The sequence below is a fragment of the Megalops cyprinoides genome, chromosome 16 (genome assembly GCF_013368585.1).
Source record: "Megalops cyprinoides isolate fMegCyp1 chromosome 16, fMegCyp1.pri, whole genome shotgun sequence".
Taxonomy (NCBI): Eukaryota; Metazoa; Chordata; class Actinopteri; order Elopiformes; family Megalopidae; genus Megalops; species Megalops cyprinoides.
Window position 1 is genome coordinate 27631334 of NC_050598.1, and position 12974 is coordinate 27644307.

At 48.4% G+C, this 12974-nt stretch overlaps 1 long non-coding RNA gene across 1 annotated transcript in view; it reads left to right on the top strand.

Annotated features, from left to right (window-relative positions):
* LOC118790608 overlaps positions 1-12974 on the top strand; it is a 55786-nt gene that overhangs the window by 22886 nt on the left and 19926 nt on the right. Inside the window, exon 2 of the long non-coding RNA XR_005005507.1 lies at positions 6916-7080. This is a non-coding gene — a long non-coding RNA (uncharacterized LOC118790608). The remainder of the gene's footprint in view (positions 1-6915; positions 7081-12974) is intronic.

Here is a 12974-nt window from a genome sequence, read left to right on the forward strand (position 1 = left end):
ACAACTGAGTGCGTACAATTAAGGCCTCAACTCTGTCTCTTTCTTGTTATGTTGAAATTTAATGAACACATGCATACCCGGGGATGTGGTGGGTATATGTGCTTTATATTATGAATACCAGTTTGCATAAAAGATGGTCAATGTTTTGGGGTTGGATTTTGGCAAGTATACGAAATACAGATGCTCTGCGGCAGGTCTCTGTGTGTAAGATGTAAAAGTAAAGGTGATTTAATGGATGAATGCACAGAGGATATGTGCAGCCATTTAAAACAGATCTGAGGAAATGACTTTGTGAATTGGCAGTCATTATAAAACGAAATAAAACTGCCCGTTTCATCTTATATGATCTGTACAAAAATGGTGTTTACAGATTCAAGTTAATTAAAAACAAAAAAGAAAGCAGAAGAAAGCCTTTATCTAAAACTGTAAAATAGGAGCTGATTTTGATTCGGTTTTGCACTCCAGAAACTGGTCTTGTTTTATTTGTGAAGGATTTATGCTGGTTGAAGGTTTATGCCCCCATGAACGTGGACTGTTTTGGGTCGAGGCGGTGAGGATAGGACGGGATGGAGCTCTCTCACTCATCCCACTGGCTGGGTGAAATTTGGTGAGGACTGCTTAAACTTGACGTTTTCGCCTAAACACTTTTTTTGATGTTCCCTTTTAGATTAGCTTGGACCAGTTATCAGCAATTATCCTGAATTCTCCTCGGTTGCTGTGCATCAGAAATTATGCATATTTACAAGAAACATGTTTCTCCTGCTCGGGCCCGAGCTCTTCAAAGCGAATTCTTGGCACGTCTCTCGTGGGTTCTCTCACAGGGCAAAGTCCTTGGAAATTTTCAGCGACTGCTCCGAGATAGAAGCGTGTCCTTTTTCCTGCTGAAGTTTCCTCGGGGGTTGTTTTTACATCAGAGCATTTGCATTACAAAAGCAGAGTGATTAATAAATGCAAACTGAACTCTGCCTTTTGCTGTTTTCTCAGACCTTTCACTCAGTCTTCCTGCTGCTTTCAAAGCTGCGTCTTGCGCTCATTTATCCAGACTGGAGTTACCTTCACCATGTTGCCGTGAGAGAAACCATGCTATCTCTCTAGGAACAGGGAGAACTGGGACTATTTACTCTGCTCGGTAAACTCCTTTGTTCTAGCTCTCTATATTGTACATTGACTTAAATAAGTGGTTGGAGTTGGCACTGGATTTATGCAGGCCTCTGTAGTCTTAATTTGGCAAGCTCTTTATCACTTTTTTCCCTGATTTCCAGTGATAAGCCTAGAAAGCTTATCTGTCTGCTGTTCGTTCGTTTTTTTTTCTGGCGCGCCCGCCTCTCCGCCAGATCCATTGGGTCGATCGGACCGGTACTGCTGAGTCTGCAGTGTCCTGGCTGTTTATTGGTGTGTTTGTGAGGTCATTGTGGGTGCGGTTTGCTCTGCACAGCCGGGTCGAGGAGCACGGTCCAGTCACACGCCCCGGCCCGTTCCCACCCCTCCCTCTCCCTGAAGGCTGGTGCTGCCCACAGTGGCCGTGTTGCTTTGCGTCTTTCCGGCGGCTTGGCTCCCCTGTTTGTGCTGTAGTATGTAATTAGACTGCAGGATGTGTCCTTGTTGGCTTCTGGGACTTAAGATTCCAAAGATGAGATCTGTTCTGCCTCAGCTGTTGCATACTCATTTATTCTCTGTGTGCGTTTGTGCGTGCGTGCGTGCGTGAGTGCGTACGTGCGTGTGTGTTTGTGCGCGCACCTGCATGTACATATTTAAGATTTCAATCTTTTCAAGCTACACACACAAACGCATTCCAACATGTAAGAACATGAGCTACGATGAGTTTTGTGTTTGTCTGCGGGCCCACTGTTAAGTTTAAGGGTTTTTTACTTTGCTTTCCGAAACTGATCTTTCTAAAAATGTGATGCCGTTAAGCTTGCCAATCTGCTAAGACCTGCTACAAGGCCTTTTGTATTAGGCAGCATGAACTGAAACTTAGGAACAGTCGCTGAAATTCTGGCTGTCTCCCTCAGCTTTGGTTTGTTTGAGAGTGTCAAGGCAAACAATTTCGCGCAGCCGAGGAAATTAGAAAAAAGTGAGAATGTGCTTTGTTTCAGTGCGACTGGCTTTTCTCAGTCTGTGTATTCCAGGTGTTTTCTTCATCTTTCATCCCAGGCAGAGGTAACGATAATGAAACAGCACGCATCTCATGAAAACATTATGCCTCCTGAAATGTTTACACTTTCCAGCTGGATTTGGAGCCGCGTGCCTTCAATAACAGCTCGCAACTTTTCGAACATCTGAGGATTGGAACCGGGGAACATATCGGAATGTGGCGGAATGATTTTGTTACGACTTTGTTCCCCAGTGTCTGCTTCCTCGTTGAACTCCTCCCTAACACCCCCCCCCAAACTGAGACCTTCCTGAGGCTTAGTGCCTTTTCCCTGATTCCACAGCTCAGTCTCTGCAGGTTTTCTGTGACTTAGCCTAAGCAAATTAGCAATACAGATTAGCACTGTACTTGATTACGATTAATTAGATGTTCAATTAATTATGATACGGCCCTCAAACAATGAATTCATTGAAAAACATGCTAAGCAAAACTGAGCTGTAATTAAGTGGAATTTCTAATCAGTATTACCGGTTTGTAATACAAGCTAACAAAAACGAGGTGACGAAATACCTGAAGTTATCTTTTGTGAACCTCCGGCAAAGTATTACTTTCACAACCGACTTGTACCAGATAACAAGATATGGCAAAATCCCGATCGATATTCAGTTAACAGCTTGTCAATTCTAGACAATGAAGAGCACAGCAGGAACAAAGAGTCCATGGGAGTCCCCGAGGACCAGAACTATCATAGGCTGTTACGGAATGAAACATGCTGCGGTTAGATTTTCCTTGTTGCGTGATGTTTAAGCGTTTAGATGTGCCACTGCCTCTTCACTTCTACTGTGTATCAGGCCTGATGATGTTCTGGAGACGAGAGCTGTGCTCTAAACTGAGTAAGTATGCGCAAAGGCTAAGCAATCGCAAGCAGCGGGCAGCACGCCCGGTTCGCCTGCCTGATCAGCAGGCGGTAGGCACTGCGCATTTCGGTGAAAGGAGTGGATCGTTTGGATCGTTTTGCGGGTTGGAGAGATACGGGAGGAGCGCATACCCAGCGATGCTGCTCCAGGCTATTAGGGGCCATCTGTGAGTGCTTATCTCGGTTACACGCAGGGGTGTCGCCAGGCTCAGCAGACCTGCATAAGGCTGGGGTTTAGGAACTGCAGCCAGGTGCGCGATTGGAGGAGGTGGGGCGGTCTTGGGAGGCGTGATGTCAAAGAGCGGGGCGGCTCCGGAACGTTCCGGCAGCTTGACTGACCCGAGCCTTTGCTGCAGGCCGTGATGCACGCCGGAGCTGGCCAGGATCATGTCGCTCTCCGCTGAAGCGCGGCGCTCTGAGCTTGTCCTGCCGAGGCCCCGGAGCCGCAGGCACGTCCAGACCGCTGGGAAAACCTCCGCGTGATTGCAGCTCGGGCCGGCTGCCGGCTGCCAGCTTCTCAGGAGCTTAGGGGGATTTTTTTTTTTCTCCGAGATTCTGCATGGGTAAGGAGGTCTGAGACGAACGCCTATGTGACAAGGTGTTAAATTAGCCAAAGCTGTCCCCCCCACCCCACCCCCCCCAACTCCTCCCTATTTTCCAGCACTTTCTCTCCCTGCACCCGTTCTGAAGAAGCGGCACTTGTGTGAGCTCTCAGGCGGGTTTTCATTAGCACGGAAAACCACTCTTCTGGAGTGGAACATTTTGCTTTTGTACATTCAGACGTGTCCTTCAGCATGGCAGCCATATGTACAGTGATAAAATTCATTGGCAAAGCCATGGATTTTAAGTGTGTTATTGTTCTTGTTTTATAATGATTCACTTTGCCATCTTTCATGTTAATTGTGCACGGCTGCATGTGTGTGTGCGCGCGCGTGTGTGTGTGTGTGTGTGTGATGATGTGCAAAATCCTGACTGGGTGTGAAAATGAGGGCTTGTGATGTCGTGTGCAGAGCTTGCTGCAGTGCCATGCTTGCATGTCCAAGTTTGGATGCGTGTTTTGGCACGGTAAACTGGCAGGGCTGCCTCACTCCGATAAAACTGCGCTCAGACAAACCAGACAGTTTTCACACTGTCTGAGAAGAGTAAAAAACAATCTGGCAAGGATAAGAAGGCAATAACGCGAAGAAAGTGGCGGGGAAAAAAAACTGGGGCATCTCTGAAGTAAGGCTTCAGAATCGCTCGAATCAATTTCTGAGACGATCACGCTCCAAACAGATGGTGAAGCGCTCTCGTTTTTTCGGAAATATGTGCAGAAACGAAGGAATCTGCCTTCGTTTGGTCGGCTGGTTCTGAATTCATTTTCTGAACCGCGTAATGTCACGATACAGGGATGAAAAATCCCTTATGCGTTATGGGCGTAAAGTCACCAGAGGGGAATTACTTTCAGCATCTTTGAGACTGGACTCTTTGAATATGAAACGTTAGGGAGCGTGGTGATTTGACCAGACGTTTAACTCCTGACGACAGTACCTTTTTTTTTTTGCTCGCACAGAGACGCTCTTGAAAATGGCTGGCTTTTACGTAAGTTTTAATTAAAACTTTTAATGTATTTATGCACCCTCAGTCCCGGAGGAATGCAGAGTTAAGTGACCGCTTTCCTCGCTCAGTTGCTTTCGAAAACATTTGCTGGGTCGGCACACATTTGTTTGGGGCCCAGAGTGCGGACGCTGGCGCCACCTCCGAAACCCCCCCCCCCCCCACCCCCCTACTCCGGTCTCACGGAGGGGACTGAACCCCTCCCACCCCATTCCAGTGGCGGCGACACTGTCCAAACCCCTTAGCAGACAGTTATAAATCACTGGCCCAGGCCCTCTCCAGGCGCTTTTGCTAAAGTAGGCATGAAATGAACACCTGTGTTTTGCAAAATGAAGCTGGAAAATAGAGCAGCTTCCTTGCCCCAGAGAAACGCAGGACCTGCGCGGGCTTCATATGTCAGTAGCGCCTTTGTTTGTTTCTTTTCTTCCCCCATTTTTAGTAGTTTTTATCTAATTAAATTAAAAGGACTTCTGGTTTAAGTCAGTGTGGATCATATTTAAATCCCACGCACCTTGGATCGTATGGCTAAAGACCCAATGGATGCTTACACACATGCTCCTGTGCCAGTAACACCACTCTCTTTATTGGACCACAGGAGGTAGCAGGTAGAAATGTGCGCTCATAACTCATGCATGCCACATGTGCCATTACCCTTGATAGTTTCTTTTTCAGTTATTAGATTTTTATCTTTAACTAGCCGAGATGTTAGCTAGCTAGGTAACATCAGCCAGATCCTAATATTGCTATGAGGGCTTTCCTTCCTTCACATCTCATGGTCTTTCCTTTGAGTGTCTGATTTGCACTTAAATACTGCAGTGCAGAGGACTATGAGACAAAAGTGCACGCACTCCACATTTACTTCCTGTTCTGTCACCCGTCACCTGTCCCCCGTCGTTGTCGGCCGTCACCCTCCTGCTCACCTCTGTCACCGAGTGTTTTCACAGCCTCCGAGTGACAGCTGGCCGAGGTGAAGGGGGCACACCTCAACAGCTGCCGCCCCCCACCCCACACGGCCGTTCCCTCCCTGTTTCTCCCTCCCTCTGCTGAATTGAACTGCTGTTCGCAGGGCCCGGAGGGTTGTCGGCGGTGTCACCTTGGGGGATATGTAGCGGAAAGTTCCGGCCCCTGAGGCACACAGGCTGCCAGGTGCCGGAGGGGCAAGGCCCCTGTGGCCTCTTGTGAAATGCGGCCGGCTGGGCCCAGGCGTTGTGTCCCTGGCTCCAGCGCAGGGCTTCTCTGTAAAGCTTCTCTCATTGTGTGCGCTGGAAGTGGCCTTTCTCTCCCCCCCCCCCCCCCCCCCCCCCCGTCTGTGTTTGTTGTGTTGCTATCTGTCAAGGCCAGAGGCCAGTAGTCAGGGCTGTTACACCGCACTGACACCCGGAGGGAATTTTCCCCACTCCTGTTTTGTTATGTGTGCCACGAGCGTGGGGATGTTTAACCCGGGCTGCGCTGTGGCCACCTCCTTTAGGCTGTGGAATCCGCTCTCCCTGCCCGGCCTTCTGCTGGAGACTCGAGGGAGCGCTTGGTCAGAGCCAGTTGTCCCACGTGAATGAGTGATTATTGAAAGGTGTGACCACAGCCAAGGTCTTGGCTGGCACTGTGTCGCAGGAGAGAGGTGGCACGTGCGGCAGCAAGGCATGGTGGGATTGACAGCACCGTGTGTCTCTGGATGCGGTCAGAGAAGCGTCATGCCCCCCCCCCCCCCCCCAGTGCCAACCCCAGCAGACAAACAAAAGACCAGCATGTGCACAAACCCGTACTCAATTAAGGAAGTAGTGTTTCCGTAGCATCTGTGCATCAGTAAAGCACAGCTCCATGCCAGGGAGAGTGACAGTGAAAAATGGGCCCTCGGCGGGACTGAACCGGGCCTGCCCCCCGCCGCTGGGTCCTATCTGAGCCAGACCCATTCGGGTGATTGAGTGCCTCTTGGGCGATGGCACCGCCAGATAATGGCTGCTTCTCCCGGATCAATCTTTCACGCTAATTAAATAAGGGTCATTTAGATAAAGTTAATGTATGCTTTACTCCATTAAGTATATTCTCACCCAGAATTCCTTTTCGTGTACACTTCTGTCGGTTTGACATATTGTATATATAGGGTTTGAAATGCATTATGTGTTATTAGTTGGGTCGCTGCCTAGCTGGGTGAAGAACTAGAGGTGGGTTGAAAAAGGATCGATGGGTGTTCCGTTAAGTCTGGGGTTGGGTAGACCTCTATGTATAGTCCTCACCCAGTCAGGCACTGTTTTAGAACATTTTTCTTTATTGATTAGCCGCCTGAAATGATGCATTCCCCCTGGTTTCTTTGCAGGAGTGTTTTTCAACATATCAAGAAAACAGACGACCCAGTTTCCCCCGGCGCGGACTGGCCTTGTGTAATGGTTTGAACTTTACTCAGCATTCTGAGGAATACCACTGCGCTCTGATTGGCAACCAGCAGGGGGAGCTCCAGCGGAAACTGCCCATCTGACAAAGGGTAAGGACCTTACAGACCCCTTTTACCTTTTGCAGGCTGTTTTTTTTCTTTTTTTTTCTTTAACCTCCTGTTTGAGTAAGGGGCTTGTGTGCTCCATGAGAGTGAAGTTACGTTAGTTATCCTTGTCTTTTGAGGCAGACTTAACCTAGAGCGATCTCCCAGAATCCCTCTACCACATACATGTCTACATGCAGTCGTGTGCATGTGCTTTGCGTCAGCGTTGGGAACATCTGCGTGGGGGCGGAAGTTGTTTCCTTGTACCACACCGGCAGCTTGCGGGAATGCTTACCTACTGTGGTGCTGTCACAGTGACAGAGGAGGGGGGCAAAATGAACACCAACCCCCCCCCCCCAAGTCCCACAAGCTCACGGTGACAGAGAAGAGGAGGTGTGAGAGCGCATCCTCTCCCCCTCCGACGTCACATGCTTCTAGACAGAGGACAGAGGAGTGGATTAGTCTCTGATCTCATGTGCTGACAAGTTTCGGGAGGGGCACCTCCTTGAGACATCGCTCTCCTGGTGCAGGAGAATTAGGCCGCACTTGTTAGACAAAACGCGGGGCTGAGGTGAGCTGGAGGGAGGCTGGGCTTCTCTGTCTCTACCCATGGCCCTGCCGTCCGTCAGACTCTCACAACCAGTCAGGTCTGAGGTCTGAATCAGGCCCTTTCTGGGGAGTAGGGTGTGCTCTATACTGGCTGTTCTTGAAAAGCCAGGCTCAGGCTAACTAGATAAATAGTCTGTTTATTCTCAAGGCCTATAAACAAACTTGGAAATACCCATCACTTTGGAATGAAATGAGCTGCAGTGTCAAGTATTTGTGGAAGGAAATTGGAAATGGGAAGGAGATGATGATGAAATATTGACGTGGTGAAATATAGCTAAAACAATTTGTGGAGTCATGAGACGGGCACAGAGTGACTCATGTTGTGCTGAGTTTTGTTTTTCTCTGAGAGCCGTTATCAGGGCGGGGAGGGAGGGGGGGGACACACACTTTTTTTAGACATTCCCAGGGAAGTGAAACAAAGAGTGTGAAAGTTCTCAACACGTCGGATTTGAGAGGGAAAGCCAAGCTGCTGTTGCTCTGTCTTTTCTGGAGTTTTGGTCCAGCGTGTTCTCAGTGCTTCTTGAACACATTCTTTCCCTCTATATTTCAGTCTCTGCCTTGGGGGGGGGGGGGGTGGGGGGTTGATATCTTCCCCTCTGAAGCCCGTGGTGAGATCAGAAGCAAGTCCTGAGGGTGTGAGGTGGGGCTGTTTCTCCTGAGGGGGGCCTCCATAGCCCCCTCCTGCTGAGTAACCTCAGGTGATTCAGCTACTGAAGTTTCTTCTCTCTCCTTCTCCCTCTCTCTCTCTCCCCCTCTCTATCCCAAAAGTTAGATCAGGGCAAACATCCACCGGAAAGGGTTTTTGAATAATGCAAGTCTGGGACTATTGGCCTCTGCTTGGTTAACCCTCCGTTGCGGGATTACATAGCGACTGAATATTTCATATCTTAATGACAGCTCAAGTCGGCAAGCAGCTTATGGGCCTCCTCTCTTCACTTCTACTGTCTATTTTATTTCATTATTTTCTTTTCTCAAGCAGGAAGCTGGTGGAGCGGTGGGGGTGCTTTTTAAACATTCATGTATTATTGAAACAATTCAAAAGGCAGAATTGAATTATTAATGTAAGAGCAAGACGTGTCATGGTTTCTTAGCCCCCCCCCCCCCACCTCCCTCTCTCCCCTCTATTTTTGTTTGGCCGGAATGAATATTTCACCGCTTTGTTTTTTGACCTCATTTGGCATTAGTTTCCATGCTACTTGCGGTGCTTTGGGCTGCCGGATGGACTGTGACAGGTCTATTTCTACAGCACCTTTGTGGCTTAATTCCACATTTTGGACATATTAATCCAAGTGTTATCCAAGGCTCTGCTCTGTACGTAGGTGAAATGTTGGCACACAGATTCTCCCCGTGTTGCCTTTTGCAGGCCTTGCCTGTCGGTGTGAACGTTCAGTTGCATTGCTTTATGTTCCAGTCTGGCTGGGGCATGGGCACTGAGAGAGGAATTGGGAATTGGCTCCTTATTTGCCAGTCCTGTTAACCAGCAGGAAGCACAGAGAGAGAGAGAGAGAGAGAGGTGTCTGTGCGTGGGTGCAAGCCTGCATGCTAACGGCCAGACCTCTGAAAGCCCGCCTCGGGTGGCTGGAAGGAGGAGTGAGCGTAAACCATGATGACACCCTAACAGGAGGGTGGGGGAAGGCTGTATCCAATTGGACTGCCTTGCCCTTTCAGCCACTCTTCCCTCTACCATAGAAGTATGTCCTCTGATTTTACTGTGAAGCTCTTGCTTAAGGGACACCTTTATGCAAGGTGTCTTAGTTTTATGTTACCAGCGCAACCGAGGTAAAGCACCTCGCTGAAAGCTACAGCGGTTGGTGTCTCACCTGGGAGTCTTCGCGCCTCAGCATCTTGGCCTAATTTGCGATCGCAGCAGGAAAAGGGAGAGGACCATGGGTGCTAATTAGCAGCTCTGTGTAATTACCTGCGGTAACATCCGCAAACACTGCATATAATTGTTTTTGCTGGAGGGATAAATTAGGCAGAGGAGGTGTGGCGCTGCATTGTGTGAGAACGGTTCGCCACACGGGCTGGCAGGAAGGTGAACTGATCTGGGGCCTGTGTGCTCTTGTGGAATGCGGGCGGCTTTGGTGTAATAAGCCTTCCTCTGTTATGGGAAGCGTTAGTCAGGGTCAGTGAACGCATACTTCAAGTGGCTCGCTTTCCCCAGCCCAACACCCCCCCTCTGCTTTGAACAGGTCACTGCATGTCCCGACAGCTGTTAAAGCAGGGAAAAGAAGCGGCCTCCTGAACATGTGTACAAATGGCCATGTAGCAGATCCAAGGAGGAAATTGGTTAAATTTGGTTTATGGCTTTACGGTTGACCATTTGCTGTAGCCACAGCTGCAGTCACGGCACGAGCAGCACAGCTGCATGTTTTGGGGGGGGGGAGATAAGGTTTACTGTGGAAAACGACATCAGTTTCCCCCTCTTTCCACCTTCCCTATTCCTGCCGTGTTTGTTACCCAGAGTCTGTAGCTGTGGTACGTTCACTGAGGCCTTGTCCCCAGCTGTCTCTCTCACACACACACACACACACACACACACAGCCGCCTGCGTCCATGTGAGAACGGAGATTGAAGAGGAGGAGAGCCTCTGTGAATTTCAGCGGCTGCGTCTCTATCTTCCCCTCGTCACTTGCGAGTCTACTGAAGGCTGAGGTAAATCAGCCAGAGACGAGGCCCGTGGCTTCCAAACAGCACCGCATCTGGGGGCTGGCCCGTGGGCCAGTGACCCTTCGGTGCTCGGAAGTGACCAGTTTGAGGGACGGTGTTACATTACATTATTGCTACATTATTACATTACATTATTAGCATTTAGCAATTACCTAGAGCGACTTACATCAGTTATAATGTTATCCATTTATACAGCTGGATATTTAGTACCAACAGCAGTGCTCCAGTGGGGAATCGAACCGGCAACGTTTTGGTCACGAGTCCTGCTCCTTAACCACTGTGCTACACTGCCACCCGTTATTGTCATTGTCATATCAACACATGGATTGGGCAAGAGTGCGGCAAGGGCTGCTGTGACACTCTCGTAAAGATTCTTACATTAATGATCAGCAGAGGAGAGAGAGACTGACAGAGACGCTCCAAACTGCTCCGCCTGCTTTTCACCGAGAACAAAGGTTTCTCACAAGGGCGCAAATGTACACAGATTTATAAATGCCTACATTGGTACGCCATTTATAAATATCTATGTGCATGCTTCTGTGTCGACTCTGCACCAGCGATAGGTTACCTAACCCTCGCTCAGAATTATTTATGGCTCTCATAAAGTCTACAGGTTATTTTATATTAACCCTTTGATCCCCAAAATCATTATTATCTGATTGATGGTTTTTATTAGCGCTGTTCATTCGTTGAAAATGCAGTCCTCATCCTCTGTGTCAGGTGAAATCACAGAGCAGCTTTTTTTTTAAGTGATGGATAGATTTTGTGTCTTTGACAACCAGGTAATGAGTTATAACGGGTAGCCATAAAGTCCCAATCTATTTTTGTGAAAATATCTTTATTTCAGCACAGAAGTGGAATATTTGTTTCACATGTCCAGGAATGAACCTCTGGGGTTACGCCTGAAACTGAAATATTTATACTCACATTTTTAAAGAGTTATGTTTCTCAACCACATAGATTAGGATTTTATGACCAGCCTGTACGTGCATATTGAGAAATTGACTGGCTATTGACATTTTTCCAAGAATGGTATAAAGCTCCCTGTTTGATAAAATTGCAGTAGGTTTTTGTTTGCTCTCTCTAAACGCAAATCACATTTCATGAGAACTGAAACCCTTATCAAGAACAGAAGAGGGAGAGAACAGTGATGTCACTTTAAAATGTCTCCACTTAATTGCCCAGAAATTCTTTTCTTTTTTTTTTTTTTTTTACAAGAATGGCTGGCAGTTAAAGTCTCTTTCGTATTGATACATCTATTTATTTGCCCATTTCTAAATGGCATCTCTTACCGTTCCCAGAAACCTGAAAATGATCCACAGAATACACAGGTAAAGCTAACCGTGATCTGAACCCTTGTCCAGAGCCGTGTTCCCTCAGCTCCAGGGTGCTGTGGAACTGAGAGCTGTTTCTCAAGCACTGACAAACCACAGAATTGCGAAAGTGTAGACCGACCGGCGTAAACATTAAATAATTATCTCATTGTCACGTTGCTGTAATGGAAACCTCAGTATGATTTGTTGGTAACCCCCCCACCCTTTTGGTTTGAACACTGAGCTTCTCAGAGCAGTAACCCATCATCATCATTCATTGCTCCTGTTGGTCTCCATTTCCCCTCACTCCGGATTGATGGTTGTACTGCAGTTTATTGCTTTCCTGTCCTGGCGGTGGCTTATTTTCACCAGTCGTAGACACCTGTTTGAGGAGTCTGGGGCTGGGACGTGCTCTCCTCAGCGGTATCCACGCACAGGCCTGACCGCATGCAGAAGGAGGGGCTGCCTTGGGCTTCTCTGACAGAGCCAGACGCAGATCTGCTTTAGCTTTGCTCTCCCAAATGACACCCAGACATCTCCGGATTGACCCCACATGTCGGGTGCCGTGATCCCGCGTTGCACACACGCATAAACACAGAATGGGGAGAAGCAGATTTTATTGCGTCAGCTGATCCTCAGCACCCCAGCCCCGACCCACTGGATTTCACCGGCGATCTCCTGTCCCTTCCTGAAAACCGAAGGGACCGGATCGCAGCTTTTCCTGAAAAAAAGAAAGGGGAGAGCCGTCCCTCCGTCTCTCGCGGGCCCGGGGTTGGGACCTGGAGTTGAAATTTCCGCCTGCCGCTCTCCGCGCGTAGCCCGGGCACATTACCATTCTTTCTCCAGCTGCTGTTCAACTCAATTATATGAATCTCTCAGCTGCCTGAACCTCATTCTTAATGACTTGTTGTGTTAAGGAATTCTCGGCATTCTAAAAACTGCGAGGAGGGGGGGATTTAAAAAAAAATAAATAAATAGAGAGGAAAAGCCTCAGACCGATCGCGTTAGATGAACCTTTGCCCGAGCTGGCGGTGAGAAATGCCGGAAATATAAAGGATGCTGCTCTGTCTGTGCTGAGCAGCTGATGGCAGCCGTCCAATCCCAAACATGTTATTAAAAATGAAGGACGGTCTCTGAAAGGAAGCAGAGAAATGATTTGGTTTTTTTTGGGGGGGGGGGGGCGCTGCAGTTATTTGTTATCTCTAAGGAGAGGGATTGCTGTGATTTTTTTTTTCCCTTAAAGGTCTTGTTACAGACTGGAGTGTGGAGCTTCGTGCCGTAAGAGGTCCTTGTAGGGCCCTTTTGTGA